At 37.2% G+C, this 13,098-nt stretch overlaps 1 protein-coding gene across 2 annotated transcripts in view; it reads left to right on the top strand.

The window, feature by feature from the left end:
• The first annotated feature begins 248 nt into the window (after positions 1-248).
• The window catches only part of CPS1 (carbamoyl-phosphate synthase 1), a 155,689-nt gene continuing 142,839 nt past the window's right edge, over positions 249-13,098 (top strand). The window contains exons 1-2 of one of the 2 annotated variants that reach the window (XM_064373038.1): positions 249-401; positions 2,578-2,656. The gene's annotated coding sequence lies outside the window, so the exon portion shown is untranslated. Of the gene's footprint in view, positions 402-2,577; positions 2,664-13,098 lie in introns of both variants that reach the window. The other variant, XM_021667019.2, reaches the window with a different exon arrangement.

Raw genomic sequence — 13,098 nt, 5'->3', positions numbered from 1 at the left:
AGTGGAAAAATTATATTAATCCACAATTAAGGTAGTTGATTCATTATTTATTGTAAACATCTTAAAGTTACATTGGAATTACAACATCTGAGCAAACTCTGGTGAAATAAGAAATAACTGAATTAGAAAATGGGAGATCCAGGTTAAAGTCCTGGCCTTAACACTAACTAGCTGTGAGATATTGGGCAATTCTCGTTCTTATCTGAGCTTCTGTTTTGTCATCTGTAAAATAAGCATGGACTAGGTAATGTTTTTTATGTTTCTTCTAGATCTCACTGTCAGTATAGAGAACCAACTGGAAACACCATCTCTGCCTTAAACCAGCAGACTATTTTAGGACAGAGTGAGTAGTTGGTTACTAACAACTTTGAGGGATACAGGAGAAGGAAGAACGTAAAAAGGTAAGTTGGTTGTGGCGTTTGCACACTTTATTATTTTAATTTTTTCGTATAAATTTAAGAGACACAAGTGCAGTTTTGTTCCCTGGATATATTGCATAATGATGAAGTCTGGGTTTTAGTGTAACCATCACCTACATAATATACATTGTACCTGCGAAACAATTTCTCCTCTCTCACCTCCTTCCTACTCTGCCACCTTTCTGAGTCTCCAGTCTTTTATTCCACACTCTGTGTCTATGTGTACACATTATTTAGCTCCCATTTGTAAATGAGGACATGAGGTCTTTGATTTTCTGTGTCTGAGTTGTTTCACTTAAGATAATGGCCCTCAGTCCCATCCATGATGCTGCAAAAGACATGATTTCATTCTTTTTATGGCTGAACAGTATTCCATGGTATAATTTCTTTATCCAATAATCCAAAGAAAGAATGCTCATGTAGGCACATATAAAGTGCTTGGCATTATTTCCTGCAGTGGGTATGCCTGAAGGTGAGGCAGAGGTGGAGTGGAAAGATTGATGTTTCTTTGACCAGCAATGCTGACCCTTTGCTCTTTACCAGAGGCAATGGCCTCATTGTGCAAATCAAATATGTGCTTAGTGGAGGGTACCTGAGGTCAAGGGCTAGCTGTATAGATGACAATGAGGGAAATGCAGTCTGCTTTCTATGATAGTCATTACTTTTTGTATATTCCCCAAAGTTTTGGTATACCATATTAAGAAAACAGCATATGCAAAAACACCTACCAGAACAGCTGTCAGAAGGCAGGGACGCAATGAACATTACTTCCCTTCTCCCAGCTTTCCCATGCCTTCCTTCTAATATATACTATGCTCTTTATCTTTTATAAATCTCTGGAGCCCTCTTATGAGTCTCTGACCATTCAGGGTTCTCAGTTTAAGTATGCCTCAGGCTTTGATTTTTTCCCTGCAGTTTTGCTTTTATAAAAATTTATTGACTGTGTATATTTTTCCTTCTTGGACCTACATAATATCTAGCTAGTGTAACCAAAGGGTAATTTATTTAGAAACAAGGTATTAACTTAACTAATATTTATTGAATGCTTTCTGTATGCTAGTTAATATTATAGTGATGAGGATATAGTAGGAAACAAGACTAATCAAAGTACTTGTCTACATGGAGCTTACACTTGAAATATTGAAAAGGAGGACTATAAATAAGTAGTGGATATATTATTTTTGTTTCCCCAAATATATTTATCTGTTTCCTCATTTTATGGTTTCTGTACTCCTGTATTTCTATGGGGGAACTTGTCATCCTTATTTGATTGGAATCTTAGTGGGACTGTACCTAAAATTACTCCAGTCTCCCTTAGCCAATTCATGGATATATTGGACTATGATGGATCAATCAGATTCTCTGTTAGGTTGAGTAACAAGAAAATAATTGGAGTGAATTCAGCTCAAATATGGCACTCTGACAAGGCCATCGACTCCTGTTTCCTAGAACCTCAGAGCTTCACTCGCTCTTGTTGGTTCCAAGGCTTTATTTTTTGGCTGTTTTTCCTGTGCAAAACCTCCTTCAGTGTTTCTTATTTAAGTTGCTGAGTGCACTTTTGTGTTGCTTGGAACCCAGTAGTCCTAACTGATACCAAATCTGGTAAAGTAAGAATTATCAGTTTTTAAAATCTTTATTTATTCATATTCACCTCTCAGGTCTCATCCACTGAGCAGGCAGGAAATTAAATCTAATTTTTATTGGAAGGGGATCCTCCTTTCTTGTAATGATAAGAACTAAGGAGTCGCCTGTCATCATCAGTCATTTTTCTGCTTGGGTCATTATTGAGATACCTATTATCCCAGATTCTGTGCCACACCGAAGACAAGGAAATCTTTGGTATGGCTGAGTATCCCTGACTTAAGCTTCAGCTTCTACAGGCACACCATGTAAAACTTAGTATATATAAGCAGATATAATTTCTCTGAAACTTTGTACTTTCCAGTTAATTATTCTGCTGGGAAACCTCCCTCAGACAGTTAACTTATCTGAGAGACTATGATATCTTTTCGGAACAGGGCAAACTATCATTTTCGTTCTGTCTTGTTCACTCACCTGTCCTCTCTAAGTTACTCTGGATTTGTGTACTGAACTCAAGGGAACAATTAATTTATTCATTCACTTAGCATTCGTTTATTAATTTTTGCATGTCTTCCAGGTCCTGCATGAGGCTTTGGAATCATAAAGAACTTCTTATGGCTTCTGCCTGACTATGACTCACAGTTAGGCTGGAGAAGGTAAAAGGTTAGTGAGCTGGTGGCTAAATAATCAAATAATTGTAGCAGTGATAAGGGACACAATAGAGGTCTAAAAATAGGCATAATGGGAGTACAGAGGAAGCTCTTGAGTCTGTTTGGAGATGTCATACAGTGATGGCTTGCAGGAGAGGATATCTGGGCTGAGCCTTAGGAAACAAATAGAAATTTGCTTAATATACAGGTGGAGTAGGAGTAGTACATTCCAAGCGAAGTAAAATGGGGGGTGGGGGGAGAGAGAGTGAGAGAGAGAGAGAGAAACAAAGAAAGAAACAAAGAAGGAGAAGAAGGAGCAGGAGTAGGAGAAAGAGACAGACCAGGGCAAGGGTGGAAAAGGGAGACTGGATGAGAGAAACGAATGGCATGTACTAGAAAATGCGAGTAGTCCCACATGACTGGTATGACCTCAGTGAAGAGTCCACTGGGGAACTTATGGGAGATGAGCATGGAAAGGGATGAAGTGTGGTGGGTAAAAAATGAGGGATGAGTTCCTGTCCTTTGCAGGGACATGGATGAAGCTGGAAACCATCATTCTCAGCAAATTAACACAGGAACAGAAAACCAAACACCACATGTTCTCACTCGTAAGTGGGAGTAGAACAATGAAAACACATGGACACAGGGAAGGGAACATCTCACACCAGGGCCTGTCAGGGTATGGAGGGGCTAGGGGATGGATAGCATGAGGATAAATGCCTAATGTAGATGACAGGTTGATGGGTGCAGCAAACCACTATGGCATATGTAATACCTATTTAACAAACCTGCATGTTCTGCACATGTATTTCAGAACTTAAAGAACAATAATAAAAAAAAATCATGAGTTTTATGATTAGGCTGTCTTGGGTAAAAATTCCAGCTCTACTCCTTTGGTGCCGTGGACTCAAGATAAGTTATGTAACTCAGTTTCCTTATCTGTAAAAGAGAGAAGACAGTGATGTGTTCATTTTAACGTGTTGAAAGGACTAAATGGATTTATGAATGAAAAACACCTAGCACGGGGCCTGCTGCATAGCAGAAATCAAGACATTTTTCTTTCCTTGCTTCCCGGGCGCCCCTGCCCCACACACCCTGAAATCTATCACAAGAGCCATAAAACTGAAGGTTACTGATAAAAAGTGCTTGGTGAATACATTTAGGAAGCAGTAAGAAATTGAAGAGACAGAATAAAGCTGAATTAAAGAGAGACTTTGAATGGTTAACACAAATTATATTTTAAAATCACAAAGATTAAAACATTACTTAACTTCTAGCATAGTATTGAAATGAAAACAGATACCAATGATACGAATTGCTATGATCTTGTCACTAATCAATCAATACTGTCATTTATCCATAATATTTCTATTTGGTAAGTGCCAAAATCTCTACTATTTTCCATTTTTACAGATTTGCAGAAATAGTACGTTGGTGCAAAAGTAATTGTTTTTGGCATTAAAAGTAATGGCAAAAACTGCAATTAGATGGTGTATGTACCTTTGAATTTTTATTAAAATTAAGCCTTGATGTATTTAAGTTATTCAACAGCCTTTTTTCCTCTTCTAGATTTTCTCTACCTTCTTTCTTTCCCTTAAGAAACCACTGTTAATATTTTGGTGTATTTCTCCACATATTTCTCTATTTTCAAAAAACACTATATAAACAAAAACACCTATACTAAGTTGTTCATTTTCTTAGAAATGGAACGAAGTCATTTACGTTTCTTTGCAACTTACTTTTCTTACATACAAAAATATGAGGGACCTCCAGCTAATTACAGGACTCCCATAAAATGAAATATTATGTACATATTGAAAACTAGTTATGGGATCTTTAGATCTACAAGGGACCTAAGAGATCACCTAGTCTAGTGGTTTCTGAAGATGTTACCTCAGTTTAATTATTGTCTTAGTGGGTAGAGATTTTGAACATGGGAGAAGTGTTGAAAGTTCCATTAAATATTAAACTTGCAATGACAGAAACATAGATTTGGAAGGAGTAACCTGGGGCCATCTTTCAGGTCCAACTTTAATTTAATTTTCTCAGGAACTGTTTCCTGATACCCCTGACCAGGATAAGTCCCTTTTTGTGTGTCTTAATAGAACCTTTTATTTGTGCTTTGTTATATTTACTAGGATACTATTAATAAATCATTTGTTATTGTCTGTCTTTGTATCCACTATACTTCATTACCTAATACATTCTCGACAGATTAAAAAAGGCTAAAAAATGAATGAATAAACAGAGAATTTTTTTGTGGAGGAGGGGCAGTCATACAGCTTTAAAATTTGTTGCAGTGGAGTGGAAGAAGGTTGCATCAGGGGCTCAGAGACTGATATATTCTTGTGAATTCATGACACTTAGTGTTATACTCCCTAGTATTTGAGGACCACTATAAGCTTGCATTTATTGGTGTTCTTAGGAATGATTAGACTCTTGGTATGAGGTTTGCAGTAACGGACTACATAGGGATATTGTTAATTTAAAATAGGAGCTGTCTCTTTAAAGTGCTTACACCCTCAACACTGGTCAGCCTGTTTCAGGGGACTTGAAGTAGCACTCAATTACTTGTTTAGTGGGCGTATAATTAGAACAAATGGAAGGAGATGATCTTGAGGCACATTTTGTCTAGGTTGCCTTGTGATCAGATAAAACATTTTTACCCCACCACAGAGAACAGAAACTTTTTTGCTAACCCAATTTCAGTCTCTCTGATGTACACAGAACTACATTAGATCCCCATAAAAAGTGTTTTCACGCTTATACATGATTTCTTTGTGTCAACAGCAACAATTAAGCTTTTTGGTAATTTTTAAGTAAAATATTATACATTTGAGAGACTATCTCCTCTTATTATGTGTTGATTTAATTCATTTAATGCTCAACTTTCTTTCTTTTTGTATCGGTTAAGGTTCTTCTGGTTGCAAATAATGGAAATCACTAAGTCAAAGAAAAGGTAATTTATTGGAAATACACCAAGGTAGCTCAAAGAAGGGCAGGAGGAATGAAACAACAGTGCCTTAGGAAAGGCGGGAACGGAGCCACATCTGGGGATCTCAGTGGTGAACCTTGTGAACTAGGAAGCCATCCCAATGGCGCCTACTACATTGTTATTCATTTAGCTCCAATTTCATGAGTGTGAGGGAGGCAGATCTCTGTTTTCCTGTTTACTTCTGACTATAATAGAAAAAGGTCAATGGGATTTGAAATAGGGTGCAGTTAGTAGTAGTAACTGAGACAACTTTTTTTCTTTTGCGATAAGTTCCTTCCGAAAATTTGACAACATCATGGCTAACTGAATATGGGACAAGAAACAAAAGAATGAATAGAAAAATGTTAACTTTTACAGCATGGATTATTGAGAAAATAGTGGTGTCCTGAGTAAATTTGGAATGTGGAATGCTTTTTTAAGGGGAGGAGACTATTATACGTTTGGCTTTATGCATATTTGAAAGCATGATGATGAGATGTCCCTGTTAAGATTTTTAAAGGGAGTTATAGTGAAGATAGGAATATAAAGCTAGTGTTAGGACAATCATAAGAAACAAATAACTCCCTCTGGAGTTAATTTTATATGTCTTTGACTCTTCCCATTTCTTTGAACATAGGAACCAAGCCTTAATCATTTTTCAATCTCCTAAGGCTTAGCACTTAGTAGGTAGAAAAAAACATCATTGTGACATTAAATTGAGTTGACTCTTAGAAAGCAAAGAGCAGAGAAAGAAGAATAATTTCCACTTTTTCTTGGACCTAGTTCAAACTGTTGTCTTCCTTTTAAAGGCTCTGCCAGAATAAACCTATTTTAGAGTCTACCGCTTGATAACCAGAGAGTCTATCTGTACCATTTGTTTTCTCCAGTCAGGTTTATGCAATTTGAAAAAGGTATTTGCATTTGCCTTCTCTTGGTTGTTGGACTTATTGCATTATAGTTACTCAAGCCATAACATTAGTGTCTTGAGAGAAAACAATGAGAGATTCATTTTAGCCTGCGTTTTCCTTTGAATCTGACAAAAGGAAGAAAAAGTCTGGAAAGACAGCATCCCAGAATATTTTTGCTTACTCTTCACTACTTAATCAATACTTCCACCAGAAGTAAGACAGAATGTCTTACTTCACATTAGAAGCAGAAACTAGGTTAGACATCCTGATAATAAGTGACTATTGTGGAGATGGATGGCGATGGATAAAGTATAGATTCTATTTGGTTTCATTTTAACTGCATTTATTCTATCCTCATTTTATTGCCCATTCATTGCTCCATGTCAGTTCAATTCTATTCTATTTCAACTTGAGATATACACACAATATAATGCTAGACATTTTTAGTCAAAAGCATTTTCAAATCTTGTCACCAGATTAGTCTTCTCTTCTGAGGTATTTCACGTTACCTGTAGTAAATTGTAGTGAATTTAAACTTCTAACTATTTTCAACTTGTAGACTTTAAACATCTTATTAAAAGTGTAATATAATATCTTGGTAAGGGTTGCCATTTTATTTCCATTTATAGGAAAGTGGATTCTGAAGGCAACTTCGTGACTTGCATAAAGGCATGGAGTGATTTAGCTAAAAGTTGGGCACAGTGATAAAATCCCTGTACAAAATGCCTTGTTCTATTGTTAAGTAATACAGTTTTTGATGAGTAGAGTTACTGAACTTTTCAAATAGATTAGACTCTTCTGATTTGGAAGTGTATTTGTGGAAAATGCCAACAAGCTTTTTAAAATTCCATTTATTTTTTAATAATTTATACTTTTTCTTCTATCAACTATGAAAATAAAATTGTTCACTATTTTCTATCAATTTTTTTTGTTATGTTGCAATAATAGCCAAACTACAGAGCATTGTATAGAATTCTGCTGACCACTTTACAAGAGAGAGATTTACATGAAATTCTTTTGGCTCTGGCTTGACATGAGGGGTGTTGCATTAGAGGACAGCTGAACTACAGTACCTATTTTTTATTAAGTGTTTTCAACACTGTAAACTCATCCATAAAACAATGTGTTGGGGTGGATGTAACTATGTTCATTCCTTAGATGAAAAAGCTGAGGCCGAGGAAGGTTATATAGTTTAACCTAAGGTGGTACTTGTGAGTGGCAGTGATAAAGGCAGCTGTTAAACTGGGTTTAAGAAACTTTTTGCAGCATCGTAAATACTGTCTCTCCATTTATTTATGCTCCAACTTCCATTCATACTCTAGTTCTGTTATGTTTGTAGCTGGCAACCACCTACTTCAGGACAAACTGGAGAACTTGTTAAAAATAAAGATCCCCACCTCTAACTAGCAATTTAGATCCAATAGATCTAGTGTGCCCCGATAATATGCATTTCTAATAATCATTCCTTGCAGTTGCTATGCACAATAAGCTTGGACAACAATTGCCTTAGTTAATATCAGAAAAATGTTCATGAGAAAGAAAACTTTTAAAAATTTGTATTCTCAAGTTTTGTTTAAATACTTTGACAAATTAATAATATTGCCCTAAAAACTCTTACCATGTTATCAGTTGAACAAAACTACAAGGTTTGAAAACTCTCCAGGACGTGACTTAAAATTTCTGATCTCTAATACAGGAAAAATGATGACAGATGGCACAACTTGTCTGCAGGTTGAGAGATCATGGCCTTGGGGCTGAAAACCCTGGGGAATCAATTTTAGCCACAGAGGGCAAAGACGGGGAGAAAAAAGTACGAGCTCTGCAGAACAGATAATTCTCTGCTCAGTTTGTAATTTTGAACAGTACTCTTCTGCCAGCCGTTAGCTCCTGTGGTTTCTATTTAGCATCATGTAATGGTCTTTCAATTGTCAAGTGATTTACTAGTTATTTTAGGATTTCTGTTTCTTTGGTAGTTATTATTCCATGCCTACTGAAAAACTGAACAATAAAAGTAATCAATTGGGAACATTTTAATGAGGCAATCCAACCCGAAGCTTTGCATTCAAGTGTTTGTTCAAATTTGAGGAGGTTATGCCTACCAGCTCTGTTTTACGTGGCCTACCCAAAGAGAAAAGACAAAAAAGAGGAGAGAATTTCTGGTAACTTTGAGCTGCAGGAGTAAAGGTCGTTTATGAGGAGGAGTTAATAGTAGAATGCTCTTTGTACAGATGATGTGCTTAGATTATTTACAATCCACCACCAAAAAAGATTTGGAAACAAGATTATAATTTGCCCTTGATATGAGGTGAAACTTTAGCTAGGTTGTAGGATCTCCTGGGTGTTAAAATTTAAGTACACATGGATAGTCAAAATTGTATTTTTTATGTTTCTTTGTGTGGTACATGGTTTTCCAGACTGCATTGTTCTTGTGAGGTGAACACCTTGAGCATAGTTTTTTTCTATTATTTGCTGGAAAAATGTATACTCCCATGTTAAATTAGCAGCTCAAGATTTCTAAGTCAGTGAGAGTAAGATATTCTGATTGGTTCACATGATACTTCCTTCCAAGGATGTGGAGTACTGTTAACTGAAAATCCCACAATTCTTTGGTGTTCTTTTAAAGTTAGGTCTCTGCTTAACACTACATTTCTGCATCATGGTTTTTATTTAGGGGCACTGGGGTGAAAGCTTAAGCGTTTCACCTTTCCTGTAGTAAATTGTAGTGAATTTAAACTTCTATTTTCATAATAAGCATTTCATTAGTCTTGACCAGATTACAAAGAACTATGAGACATTTTGGAGCGTATTTAAATAATTTTGGAGGGTTATAAGAGAGCTCCAAACGTTAAAGTGAAGGAACAAGGTCTGTATCATTGCCAAATTTCAAGAGAAAAGGCTAATTAGTGTTTGACTTTGGAGCTATTTGGAAGGGGAATATGTTGCTTGGAATGTATTAGATTAAAAATTATTCTGAAGAGTAGAGAGAGCACCTGATGAACTACTAAATGAATGGCTTTATACTTAGCAGTTCTAAATTCCAAATTACTCTCTTGTTTTGAAACAGTTATACATAAATGTGAGGTAACAGCAGATTTTTCTATTTCTCTGCTGTATCCTCTTAGGACTACGGTGATGACTAACAATGGAATAAGAATAGCAATAGCTGATAGCTATGTCTGTTTTTTTTTTTAATTAAAGTTTTTAGGTCAAGAAAGATACCCAAATGCTTTAAATTTTCCTGTAATGGTATATGTCCCAATGCTCAAAGTTTTGAATTGCTCTATTAAGTTAAATTGCTCTCTCAGTTTGAAATCATTTTTGAAAAATCTTTGGTTTAGGAAATAACTATTTCTAAATAAACATATGTGTTTACCAGTGAGTTTAGTCCCAATAAAACAGTTTCTATTCACAGTGCCTTATATCTGGTAAGCAGATCTACCAACTGAACAGAGAGCCAACCCATAGTCCAAATGGGAAATATTTTTAAAGTTTTGATAGGACACAGTACTCAGTTTTAAAGATCATACTCTTTGATTATGATTGACCAGGTCTCCTAGGTTAACTAGGTCTTCAAGAAGGTGATCCTGCAAGAATTATCTCAGTTGTCAAGCTAATGTGGGCACTGGACAATATCATGAGGACAAGGGGCCAATTAACTTGGGAAATGTGGGGAAGAGCAATGGTGAGAGGGGAGGAAAGTCACTTTACAGGTGTAAGATTTTCTTGGAGAGTAGTGTTACCATGAAGCACAGGGAATTGCCATCTGGAGAGGCTTGTCACTGTCTTCCCCATACTACTTCCTATGGATGAGTCGTGTGGACTCAAAGAAGACCATGGAAAGGGTTTCTGGTTTTCTAAAGGGTTAAATATAGGTGCAGTAAGGGGTTGGGAGAACTGAAACCCCACGAATAGAGTCTTGAGATTGCAAAAATAACAACAGTAACACCAACAAGTAGTAGCTAATAGTTCCAACATTATATGCTAGACAACGTTGCATTCGCTCTGTCTAGAAATCACACGTTTAATCTTCATTACAACCTTATGACATAGATAATATCATTATTCTATTAATATAGATGGAAAACTGAGGTACAAAGAGGGTAATCAGGCAATTTTCCCAAGTTCACTCATTTAGTAAGTGGTAGAGCCAGTATATGAACCAGGAAGTCAGGCTCTGAGTCTGTGTTCTCAACTACAACCTTCATAAAGGAATGCATTTCCGAGAACATATTTGTACCGGTTAAGGCTGTGCATATCGAGATTCTCTGGGCTGTAAACAGTGGTAACATGTTTTTTATCTGACTCTGTGAAACAATAAAAACTCATATTTTCTGTAAACTAGTTACTTTAAGTATTTCCTAGCTTTGTGACTTAGAGGCTTCTTGGATGATCCCCAACAGCTATTTCTGGAAGGAACCTGAGGGATCATGCCCCAGACAGTGGCCTACCGGGAGGGATTAATCAAATGACCACTGATAAAACTGCAGGAGCAAGTTCATTTCAGAGTAATCAGAAATTATCTTTTGTTCCTCCATCTCTTCAAAGGAGAGCCGCTGAGAAACAGGGCAACCAATTTCTAGAACTCTCCACGCTTGGTTTAATCAGACAGTGAATTGTTGAATTAAGCCAGTGTCCTTAGCTGACCATTGTTGGTTGCTCCTTGATTAGTCAACGTGTAATTTGAGTGATAGAGCCATGTTGGATGTTCGACATATTCTGATGAGTTCACACTCTGTTGCTGCTGTCACACAGCTTCTTAAAAGGCATCAAGATACCCTGTGGGGAAATAAGCAGTGTTTCGATGGCAAAGAGACTGCTTGCAAGGGGCTGCTCATGGACACGCATGTTGCTTAGGCGTGCAGCCAGCCCTGCGGTGACTGATGGATGTTCTGCTCCCTTCCGCTGTATCTTCACTTGTGCTGGGAAAGGGATGAAGGGCACCTTTGAAAGGGGAGGAACCATAGTAATCACTTCATGTCTCTTCGGCTTTATGCAAACTCACTCTGGAAAGATAAATGACTGTCCACTCCTGTAACAACTCTTCAAAATCATTACTATATATTGCTGTGGGCCGGATTTGTACATTTCTAGGATTGTTCCACTGTGGCAGTTATTGACTGCAGTCTGTAGCATTGATTGCATGTTTTTGTTAACTTGAAAGTATCTTAGACGGAATAGGCAGTAAATTTTGAAGAGGTCTCAGTGAATCTACTTGAAGCGGAAATATATAATTGATGAGATGTTGTAATGGGTTTAAAATTTACAGTTGTAACTCAGGTATACAGAAATGAAACATTTTATTTTTATGTTACTGAACTTTACAATGTCAAGTCCCCAGTTGGCTGAAAACAGTTACTCTTGCTACTTCAATTTAATTTAGTCACATCTAGTTTGTTCAGTCAAATTCTATATTCTCTTCCTGGCCCCTTCTTTGATTATCCTTATAGATGATCTAAGTTACTGGGTGGCTTATAGGTGATCCTGGCATGAGGGGAAGAGTGTCCTGTTTCTTGGGTCTTCTCTGGTCCTTGCTGGCTTTTGCTGAGACGTTGCAGTTCTCTTCTAGCTTGTGGACCTCATGTGTAGCATCTGGTGTACTCGGTCTGCGTGGGCCTGCCTAGGCCTCTGGGCTGGATGTTCAGGCTCTATACCTCATGCTCTAACTCTGGCTCTCTTTAGGTAACAGGCCTGCCGAGCACGTCCCTGTCTTTCCTCGGGGGATGCTCAAGAACTCATGACTGCTTTCTGTGCAGAAAGAAGACTGAAACTCTAGGAGGCTTCTTCAGGCTTATCTGCCTAAAACATTCCCGTTTTTGTGGTGGCCCTTCTGCCATGCCTGCCATGCTGCTTTTGTAACATGCTGAGTGAGAGGTTTTCCCAAGAGCTTGTAGTATTTTCTGGCTATGCTTGGAGAGCAGGTTTTAGTCATCTATCCCTGTTAGAATGATACAATAGGCTCAGTCTCTCTTACCCAATTCCCCTCCCAAACCTTCCACACATTAAAAGCTTTCTATCTACCTTTTAGTATTTAAAAAACCTCATGTTTCATTTCTTCTTTAAGTTTTATACTATAAATACGATGCTGAGTCATTTGAGCTCTAGCTCACTGGAACCCACAAATCCTTTTTCTCACAATACCAGAAAGCCTAGCATTCCAGATTGGTCTCAGCTACTGACTTTAAAAAAGATTCGAAGATCAAAGTTGATGAATGATAATGTGATTCTTTGAGGTATTTACCATCTCCTCTGGAAATAAGGAATTCTGGTGTTTGATTCAGCAGGTAAGGGAGGAACCACAAGGACTCCTGGGGAAGAAAATACATCTGTTAATATTTCAAAAACATTATCCCATCTATAACACTTTCTCTTTTTTACTACATGCACTTTAAAAAAAGTTTAGTCTCTTCTCCCTTTTTCCTTCTTTATTTTTTGATAATGACATTGAAATTTCCTCATTATTAGGTAAAGTTCTACACAGCATAACTCCTGCTTTTCCAAGTCAGATTGCTGCCCACCTATAGACCATCTAAAGTGGGCACCAACTATGAGAGAGGTGCTATTATGAT

Source organism: Aotus nancymaae, unplaced genomic scaffold (assembly GCF_030222135.1).
Source record: "Aotus nancymaae isolate 86718 unplaced genomic scaffold, 86718_ANA_hifiasm-v0.15.2.pri h1tg000008l, whole genome shotgun sequence".
In the NCBI taxonomy this organism is placed as follows: Eukaryota; Metazoa; Chordata; class Mammalia; order Primates; family Aotidae; genus Aotus; species Aotus nancymaae.
Note: the sequence above shows the minus strand (reverse complement) of the source record. Positions and strands in the feature narration are given on the sequence as shown.